At 37.4% G+C, this 10,245-nt stretch overlaps 1 long non-coding RNA gene across 1 annotated transcript; it reads right to left on the reverse strand.

Moving 5' to 3' along the window:
- Positions 1-3,537: 3,537 nt before the first annotated feature.
- LOC135224329 (uncharacterized) lies at positions 3,538-9,932 on the reverse strand. Its single transcript, XR_010316706.1, has 2 exons — positions 9,825-9,932; positions 3,538-6,227 (listed from the first exon to the last, which is right to left on the reverse strand). It is a non-coding gene; the product is annotated as an uncharacterized LOC135224329 (long non-coding RNA).
- Between the last annotated feature and the right edge of the window lie 313 nt (positions 9,933-10,245).

Here is a 10,245-nt window from a genome sequence, read left to right on the forward strand (position 1 = left end):
ATTTATTATATATAAATGTACAATTGTTTGAATTCAATATTTACGTTAAGTCATCAGTGACAAAGCAAAAACCATTAAGCAAAAATAACAACATATTTAATCTGAAAATTATCAGAAAAGGCAAATATCAAAAGGCAAATATCGAACAATCAGTATAACAATCATTAACAAAATGAATGAGTCAGTACCTCAAATAACCAAAATTAAACATTCCATGCAAGCAGGGGGAAAAATAATTACTTTACATACAGGATCTGTATAATGCAATCACAATTAATACAGTAACCTTAATACGAGCAGTTATCAAATAGTTAGCAAGTTACAACTATAGAAACAAATTAATAATGGACCATAAAAATCAAAAGCAGGGTTAACAAATTATGCCATAATTACACAGTTTCAATTTCATAATTACCTTAAGCATTAATATCAAAATACTGGGGAAAACCTAAGGCACTAAAGCCTTATGCACTTAATTGCTACAGGACACTCAACACCCAGGAAACCGTGGCAACTTGCAGAGATAACACCCGAGGACCCACCAAGAATACCTCCTGAAGAAATTCACCCAGCCGAAGCTGTACACACAACACAGACGAAGCTGCCCTTCAGGAGAACACAGACGAAGCTGTACACACAACGCAGACGAAACTGCCCTTCATGAGAACAGACGAAGCTGCAACTCTGAAGCCGTGCTCCTCAACATGACGCAGACGAAGCTGCTAACCCAGACAAAACTGGCTCTGCCGAACATCTTTATGCTCGTCCTTAACCCTGCAGGTCCTGAGTCTTAACCAAATAGCCATTAAGGACTCCAATCGTGACTGCAAGGAACCCCCATGCTGCTTACAACCTGCTCAGGTCTCTGTACCTTACTGACTGAAGCAGTCAGACACGGGCTGTCGGACGTTACCTTACCTCCACCTCTTCTACCAATAAACAAGAGGTGAAACGACCCTCACGGGGAAACAACCCGAAACAACCGTTTCGATCGTCCGAGACAAGAAAACAATACAAGAGGTGCTTAACACCCTTACAGTATTTATATCCTAAAAAACGGCAAATACTGTCTCAGGGCCGGAAAAAACCAACTAACCGTAAATACTGAGTACTTAACTTAGCTGCTGCGATAGCTGCACGCTCCATTATAGAAAATCCGAAGAAAGGGCACAAAAAACACAGAGAGAAAAATAACACGTGTGGCTGGTGTGTGCTAACTGAAAAGGATGGCCACCAGAGGCGCAGCAGTCGGCAGCATGGGATGGAGTAGTAGTAGTACGAGCTTGCTCACTCTGTGGGACGGCTCCCCTCTTGGAGGGTTTTTGTAGTGGGAGATTTCTATTGGCATTTGGCTCGTGGTAGTGGTCTCACTCGCCTAGTGTTCATACCGACACCCTCCTGGAGGTGAGCGAGTCAGTTACACTGACCTTTTCTTTATTTTATTTATTCTCTGGTATGTGTTTAGTACATTTACCCTAGAAATAATAGATTAAAGGATATTTCGCGCAGCGACGAACGAGCTGAGCCCAGAAATAAAGATTATGTTTTCACTTGTAATCTACTCCGGAACAGACATCTAGTGCTTATATCTAAATAGCAGGACACACACTGTATATACATATACATTATAGTTTATATATATATATATATATATATATATATATATATATATATATATATATATACACTACACACACCAATTTGGAGGCCAGTAATAACGTTGACTTCGTACAAGGAGAGACTTGTTGACATGATTCTTCTTCCTTGGGAAGTATTACCATTATTACTTCTCTCTGTGATGTGCTGTTTACAAGCGTTCTGGTGTCCTCATGTTGCTGTTTGTCCGATCTGTTCTACAAAAACGTATGCATATTGCTCATAGGTCACAAGATAAGGCTTTTTACAACGGGATAGACTTAAGCAGTCCAGAATCATCGTAAAAATGCAGCGCTGAAGCCTGAATCCGATTCAGGGTGACGCGATTGTCTGAGGCAACCGAACACCATTAGACAGTTTTTGTGCTGCATCATAAATTACTGAACTTTTTGGTGGATACGTCAGGTATGACAATAATATGAATATATATCCAAAATACGAAAAGACAATTCACCTTGCCCGTATCGATAAGGTAAACAAGGAAATATGACGATCCAGTAACTGAAGATATTGACTAGGGATGAAGGTAAGCGGGGCCGAAGAATTTGTATTGGTTATTTAGTCTTTTAGGCTAAATTATTCCTGTGATGCTGCTTGAGCTTACGATGTCACCTGGATTACTTTTGATACATTTTGCAGCAGTGTACCTGTAATAGGGTAAAAGCTTTGCTCCAGAGAAAAAGTAGGCAACAAAGAGGCCCGTTTAGGCTACGGATGGGCACGGTCTATGTATATTATGTCTGCCAAGTCGTTTACCAAAGTAAGAGCGCCTTGCGCTTGCGCATGACTTCACGCGAAAGAATTGAGTGTTGCCATATTTCCCATGTTGGTTGCCAGTTTCTTTTTATGTACCTTATTTTTTCTCAGATAAGGGTAGTTAAACATCAAATTTCTTCAAAACACCAGAAGATTTATTCAATAGAAAAATAAGTTAGGTTAGTGTTCCTCGAGTCAAATCAATTCTAAATACTAGTTTTTTTTAGTAATTTTATTTATAGATAGCTTTAGAGTTGTAACTTTTTTTTATATATATATTTAATGCCACTTGTTTTTGCGTGTTTCCCCTGTCAGAACAGTTTCCCGTTATTATTTTTATGATTTGTGAGTAATTAGATTCGGGTTGATTAGAAACTAGAGGTGACAATTAAATTTGGTGGGGTTTTTCAAACAAACTTGTAAGATTTAACTGAATTATACCCAAGGGAACACCAAGCACATGGTCTTGTATTTTGAATATTTGTTTAACCGAATGATTTTAGCTTCACTTTTATTTTCATACGTGCACTTCGTACTGAAACGGCATCCTTAAATGGTTAAGCTTTTAATCCCTTGACACTTCCAGTACCCAGGCCTCAAGGTCATTCTCCCCACTCGAAGATATAAATAGGTCGAAAGTCCAGATTGTCAGTCACGGGGCGAAGCAGCTGTCGTGACCAAAAATAAAAAAATGGAAGAAGGAAGTAGTGCATTTTTCACCAGGAATTAACGCACGAGAATCGGAAAAAACTTAAACTGTCATAAAGATTCCTGTAAGATACTCGATCGTTGATGCCGCTAAATCAATGACTTTTAACGAATATATATATAGTATCACAAATTTTATTTGGGATTTATGTAAATTATACACACACACACACACACACATATATATATATAATATATATATATATATATATATATATATATATATATATATATATACACCTTTCTTTTTATGTAAGTCATCCAAAGCTCTTATCATATCACAGCATTGAACATCAGCAGCCATTGCATCACTGAGAAATTTTACGTACTGACATGTTAGCTCAATTTGTTCATGAAACTAAACACAAAAAGGAGAAAAATAACCTAATCTTAATCGAAGAAACTTTTGGTGTGCAGTTGTTTTTTTTTTTTTTTCTCCAGCCGCTGTCGTTGATCAGTTTGTCAATATGCCACGTATATAAGAACTGTTATTATCTGAAGCTTGTTTCTTTCTATGCTTATTTTTCACGATGCCTTATTGTGTCAGTCACGTCCAGAACTGCATGAGACTGAAATGATCTCCTTGAAGGAGGCCAAGTTCGAATATCATGACGTCATTGACGGGAAATCCCACCCGTGTCACTTTGATATTCCACACCACCTTCGCATCTTCATACATTTGTTGAATTGCTTGCTTATTTTTGTACAATATGTTGCTTGTCGTTTTAAGAATTTGCTTTTGATAGATTCCACTGAATCTTTTTCATTATAAGATTCCTTATAACCCTTTAGATAAAGGTCAGATTTGTGATTTCCAGCAGCCAATCGGAATTTAGGAAAAACATGAGTCGCCATTCTGGTAATTCCCTCGGGCAATTTTCCTAGTTCTCTCTCTCTCTATCGGAACGAAGACAAAGAGCCGCTTATGCTGAGAACAGTCGTTCTCATCGATGGAAGGCATAAAAGAGAATCAAGGTAAATGGAAAAATGATAAATAAATAGAGATTTTGCGGGGATCCTGGTATGTTAAGCCTTTCAGAATATTTTGAATTATGTAGTTTATCGGCAACTTCATTCACAATCTCTGCCAAGGGTAAAAAATATGAAATATTAATATATTATTGTTTATTATAAATATCATTGCTCTTTGCTTTTTACATAATAGATTTACCTTAAAAACGAAACATATTATTATTAAACTGGCACCTGGAAAAATGAGCAAATATAACCATAAGGTGATATAGTTATTTAATAGTTAATCGCATGGTCTCTCTCTCTCTCAAAACTTTAGCGTAAAAACACTTGTGATTTTTTAAATCACACTGAAAAATCAGTATTTCTTGCAGAATTCTTTTTACATTCTGAATGTGTCTTATATGAAAGATGTAAATCAAACTCTCTCTCTCTCTCCAGTAGATTACTTTTGAACAATATCACAATTACACCGTTTTCTGATGAAAACATACAATAGAGTCACTTGGAAGTATAATAAATAAGTAATTATTATGAACTTGTACATAATGAAAAACTAAACTAATTCAATAAAGTCAGGTCACATATCACAGGATTAGATTTGTGGAAGTAAAATTATTAATGGGAATGGTGAACATCAAATACACTTCACAATAAAGTGAACACAATAAATTAAAATCCTCAATTAGTTACATATAATATAATCCAAAATTCAGTGTTAAACATCATACATCCGGAAGCTTTCAAGAACTCTTATTCTTAGTTAAAGCTAAAGCAAGAAATCGTGTTTTGATTACGCACCGAAGAACATATCACTTTGAATCATTCGATGCGACTATAGCTGGTTCATTTAAGGTAGATTCTTGGGTGAGCCCTATGCCTACGAGACGTTCGTTTGGCAGGCGCTGAGTGGCTGGGAACTGCCTACCTCCCGGTACCAGCCAATCAGCGGCCGCCAAACAAACGTCTCGCAATCATAGGGCTCATCCAAGAATCTACCTTAAGTGAATCAGCTATAGATTTGTAGTTTCAGCCGATATATACTCGTATAACTTACATTTTTCCATTCCACAAGTCTCTTCGTGTGATATTTGTATATATACATGTTATTATAATAGTAATGGCTGTACGTTTCATTTTTTAAAGAAGTTCAGCGAGACCAGGTGACTAAGAGTTTCATTCCCGTCAGACGCATATTTTAGACTCATTTCACAGTTACACGTCCAGAGTTCCATTCGACTAAGTCACGCTTTCACCCTCATTCTCCCGAGTCTCATATGCTTAAAACCTCATTTCACCGAGAAACGTTTCTGTACTCTTTATTCCACCGAGTCACATCGATCACATACCTAGATTCAGTCAACTGAGTCTAGAGAATCGTTCCAATAATATAACCGACTCTTAAGGCTCCCATACACTGAACGATTTGTCTGTATCGTTTGCTAAAACAGTGTATGGGCTTGTCTGAATGCAAAAGTGGGCGGAGCTTCGTGTTTGAACGACCTCGGCGGGAACCTGTCACGAACAGGTTGCTGGTTTGCGAGTTAAGTCTGTCATACACAGATCGTTTAATGTATGGGTTTGTCTGCCGATATAACGCTATCGCGCGCGTCTCCTCTAGAGATGATGCCATGTCTTCTTGAAACAAATTCTTTGTTCAGACTGAAATCGGTGCGGAGATCGTTCATACTGTATGAATAGTGTGTGTGTGGGTCGATCACGGCGATCGTTCAGACAATCGTTCAGTGTATGGGGGCCCCTTTAGGATTTGTGCTTATTCAAAAAGTTAAAGTTAAAGAGAAGGCAGCGTACCACAAACCAACCACACTGGACTGAACGGTGCCTCGTACACGGCATCTGTCGAAGTGCTACTGGATAGACCTATTGATAACAATAAAGATGACGACGCTGATAACAATTCCCACGGCGAAAAGCACAAATATCACTTTGCATACAGAACAGGAGGTTCCTTTTCCATTTGTCGAACTGGAGGAGAGCACTGTGGACATGGCATGAGTGTCATACATTGAAACTGCGTGACTGCTGATACCTCCTCCGTCGCCACAGCTGAAGCTCGAGTCTCCTCCGCCGCCGCTGCTGCTGAAGTCTCCTCCACCACAGTCTCCCATCTTTTCCTGTAGAAGAGTTTATGCCCAATTTATAGTCTAGTTTCTAACAGACATTATGATATATATTGAATAGCATATAAACATCTACATCGGTCTATCAAACATCACACATGTATCCTTTAATCAACACTTATTGGCCTTTAAGAACGTTGCACTTGCTAGTGTGAGGACCAGAGATTAAGACAGGTAGCTGGGGTACTGACGATTTATTTATGTTGTTTAAGATTAAGCTGGCCTTGTACCAGCACGGGCTCTTGCTCACAGAGCGGCCCGTAAAGATTTATTTACAAACAAACGGGGTTGACATAGACAGGTGCGGACGGATAAGTAGTACAGACTCGCGCCAAGAGTAGAAATGACTCTGAGACAGTAGATTTGTGTTTTCTTACAATCATACATATAAAGATAATATGGCGTACAAATAATGAAATTGCATGTGTTATACATCGGCGGAAAGGCCGCGGAACGCTCTATCGGATGGAAGTAAGAACAACGCGACTTGATAATTGGATACAATGAAAATAGGGAAAAAGCGTTGTCCTTTCACTAGGTTCCTGGCTCCTAAGCTCTCACTTCACAAGCACTGTTGCGTTGCGGGCATACTACAACTATTCGTGTGAGGTGCAGAGCTTCCCCCCCCCCCCCCCCCCCCCCTTTTTTTTAATCGTCTTTAGTTTTATTTCAAAACATATATATTTTAATTCTTGAAATTTGCCCTTTTTGGCAACAATAACACCGAAAAAATTAGCGATGTTTCCAAACTAGATATTACAGAATATTTCCATTTTAATTTTAACCTTCCCCCTTTCATCTCTTTTCTTGTAACTGAGACAGAGCCACACTTAACGTTCCAGGTTAACGACATTATTAAGTTTCAGGGCTAAGCCTTATACACCTGTTCTGCTACAGAGAGAGACTAGTTAACGTGATTTTCTTCTTTGTAAACTGCATCTCTTTGTGGTGGATATTTACATACGTGCTGGTGTATTCATGATAATATTTGTCCGATTCATTTTGTAAAACATATGCACAGTGCTCGGGTCACAAGATATGCCATTTTATAACAGGATAGACATAAACATTCCAGAATCATTGTGAAAATACAGAGTTGACTCCCATTCAGGATGATATTTGGTTTAGTCTCACGAATGGCAGATACAGTTGAACAACTTTACCCATTAGTTTTTGTGTTGGATCTTGAATTACTGAACGTTTTGTGGATACGTCAGCAATGAATATATATATATATATATATATATATATATATATATATATATATATATTATATATATATATATATTAGGAAACTACATAGACTATTCATCTTGCCCTTATCGATCGATAAGGTAACCAAAATATAACGATCCAACAACTGAAGAAAACTACTTTGATCGAAGGTAAGCAAGACAAAGAATTTGTAGAAAGGACATTTTAACCTATGTAGCCCTTTTATAAAAGGCTACAATTATTTCTGATTCTTGAGGTTCCGATAATATTTGCATTACGTATGATACCTTTAGCAACAGTGCACCTTACTGTAATATAGGTTAGGACCGTTAGGTGGCATCATGCTCAGAGACAAAGAGGTACCAGAGACGACCCATTTAGGCTAGGGATGGTAAGGTTAGGATAGTGTTCCTCTACTATGGATTTCACAGATAGTGCAAGCATGTTTTTGGGCAATAGCTATAGTGTATTACACCCTTTGCCGTAATTTACAAGAATATCATGAATCACTAATTTGTAAAGAATAAAGACTACCCTCTCCCTCCACCTCCTCTTCCTCCCCTTCCCTCTCCTCCTCCTCCCCCATCCTCTCTCTCTCTCTCTCTCTCTCTCTCTCTCTCTCTCTCTCTCTCTCTCTGAAAGTTGCCTCAGTTTAACTTATTTCATATGTTTATTATAATATTATATATATATATATATATATATATATATATATATACACACACAAAAGAAACATATATGACTTAAATATATATGCATCGGTATGATCAAGGCTTTAACACCAATGAATGTCCGGTAGAAAGGCAACTGGCGGCTTTCTCTTCGTTAAAAAAAGTTGAAAAGTTGCCTGACAAACGCATTTCTGTAACCTTGCCGACAGTTATGTTCCGAGGTGGCCATCTCTTGTCCATCTTCGTAATACAAGTGTGTATATGGCTGATGCCCCGAATCCAAATGAGGATTGCGAAGAAGGTATCCAAACACAAGTATAGTGTCTATCGTCCTACTATTCCGCCGTACATTCAGATATCTCTCACTAATAATAACCATTTACAGCACCACAACCGAATGAATCGTTAGATAGATACAACTATGTAAATTATTATTAGATGGATACATAGATAGATAGATAGAAAAAATCATACAAATTAAGCTTAAACTAAAGCATCATTCAGAGAGAGAGAGAGAGAGAGAGAAGGTGGTGGAGGTAGGGAGGTCATGTGAGGGAAGAAAGGAGAGATAAGGAAGACTGATCGAATTTTTGCCTCTTGATACAGGGACAACTGTCTTTGTTTTTTTAAAATGAGTGATTCATGATACTCTTATAAATTACGGCACTGGGTGTAGTAATACACTACAACAAAATCTCGTACTGATACGAGTGTTCGTTACAGAGTTATTGTCAAAAACGTGCTTGCATTATCTGTGAAACCCTATAGACTAAAGAGTTACGGAGAACCATGGAATTTTGTGTGTGTGTGTGTGTGTTTTCTCTGTTCATAACCATCTTCAGTTATATATAGTTTATTTAATATACATGAACAATTGGATCCAGGTTAATTCGGAAACCAAAGGCGACATTGAAGTTTATCAAAACACAAAATACCGAGGGGAATGAATTACTGTTTCCGAACCTGTTTTGACTCAAACTCAAAATGAATTATCAGTAAGACGTAGCAGCGCCACAAAGATTAAGGAAACTAATAAGGGGGAGGGTGTTTAGCACCTTTGTATACCCTCTTACCTTGATAATATACACTTTCTGCATGACGAATAGTTCACACCAGATAATAGCACCCTGTCGTTTATCCCTCAAAATCTGGCAAACCTACAGACTGCTGTGACTCATTTGCGTGTAGCTATTTGATTATTTTAATACCAATGAAATTAGATATATATATATATATATATATATATATATATATATATATATATATAAATTGTAATATGTTGGTATGTAAAATTTCTGAGTGGTGCAAATGCAACTGATGTTTAGTATTATGATATTAAAAGAGAAATCACTTACAAACGATGAAATGTTATAATTAAATTACAAGAATTTTAAATGGTACACACGCGCGCGCGCACACACACACACACACACACACACATATATATATATATATATATATATATATATATATATATATATATATATGTGTGTGTGTGTGTGTGTGTGAGACATAAATTCCATTTGAAATACTTGTAAATAACTTATAACATTTCATCACAATTTGTCAATTTGTAAGTCATCTAAAGCTCTTCTCTTTTAATATCATAATACTGAACATCAGTTGCATTTGCACCACCCAGAAATTTTACATACTGACACTGTAATTAAATTTGTTCGTAAAACAATAAAAAAGAAAAAATTACCGAATCTTAATCGAAATTGATCTTGGTATGCGTTTTTCTTTCCTTATTTTTTGTCAGCCGCTGTCGTTGATCAGTTTCCCAATATGCCACATATAAACACTCTTATATATGAAGCTTGTGCCTTTCGATGCTTAGTTTTCACGATGCCTTGTTGTGTCACTCACGAGTCGTAGAAGAGAACTGCGTGAGTGAGACTGCGTCAGCCTGGGTGGGAAATGCTCTCCTTGAGGGAGGCCAGGTTTGAATATCATGACGTCATCGACAGGAAATCCCCTCTCCCGTCACTGTGATATTCTGCAATGCCTTTGCGTTTCCATGCACCTATTAAATTGTTTGGTTGTTTTGTATATGTTGCTTGATTTTTTTCACGATTAATTTCTAATACATTTTGCTCTATCCTTTTATATCAAGGCCCAGAGTG

The sequence above is a fragment of the Macrobrachium nipponense genome, chromosome 12 (genome assembly GCF_015104395.2).
Source record: "Macrobrachium nipponense isolate FS-2020 chromosome 12, ASM1510439v2, whole genome shotgun sequence".
NCBI classification, from domain to species: Eukaryota; Metazoa; Arthropoda; class Malacostraca; order Decapoda; family Palaemonidae; genus Macrobrachium; species Macrobrachium nipponense.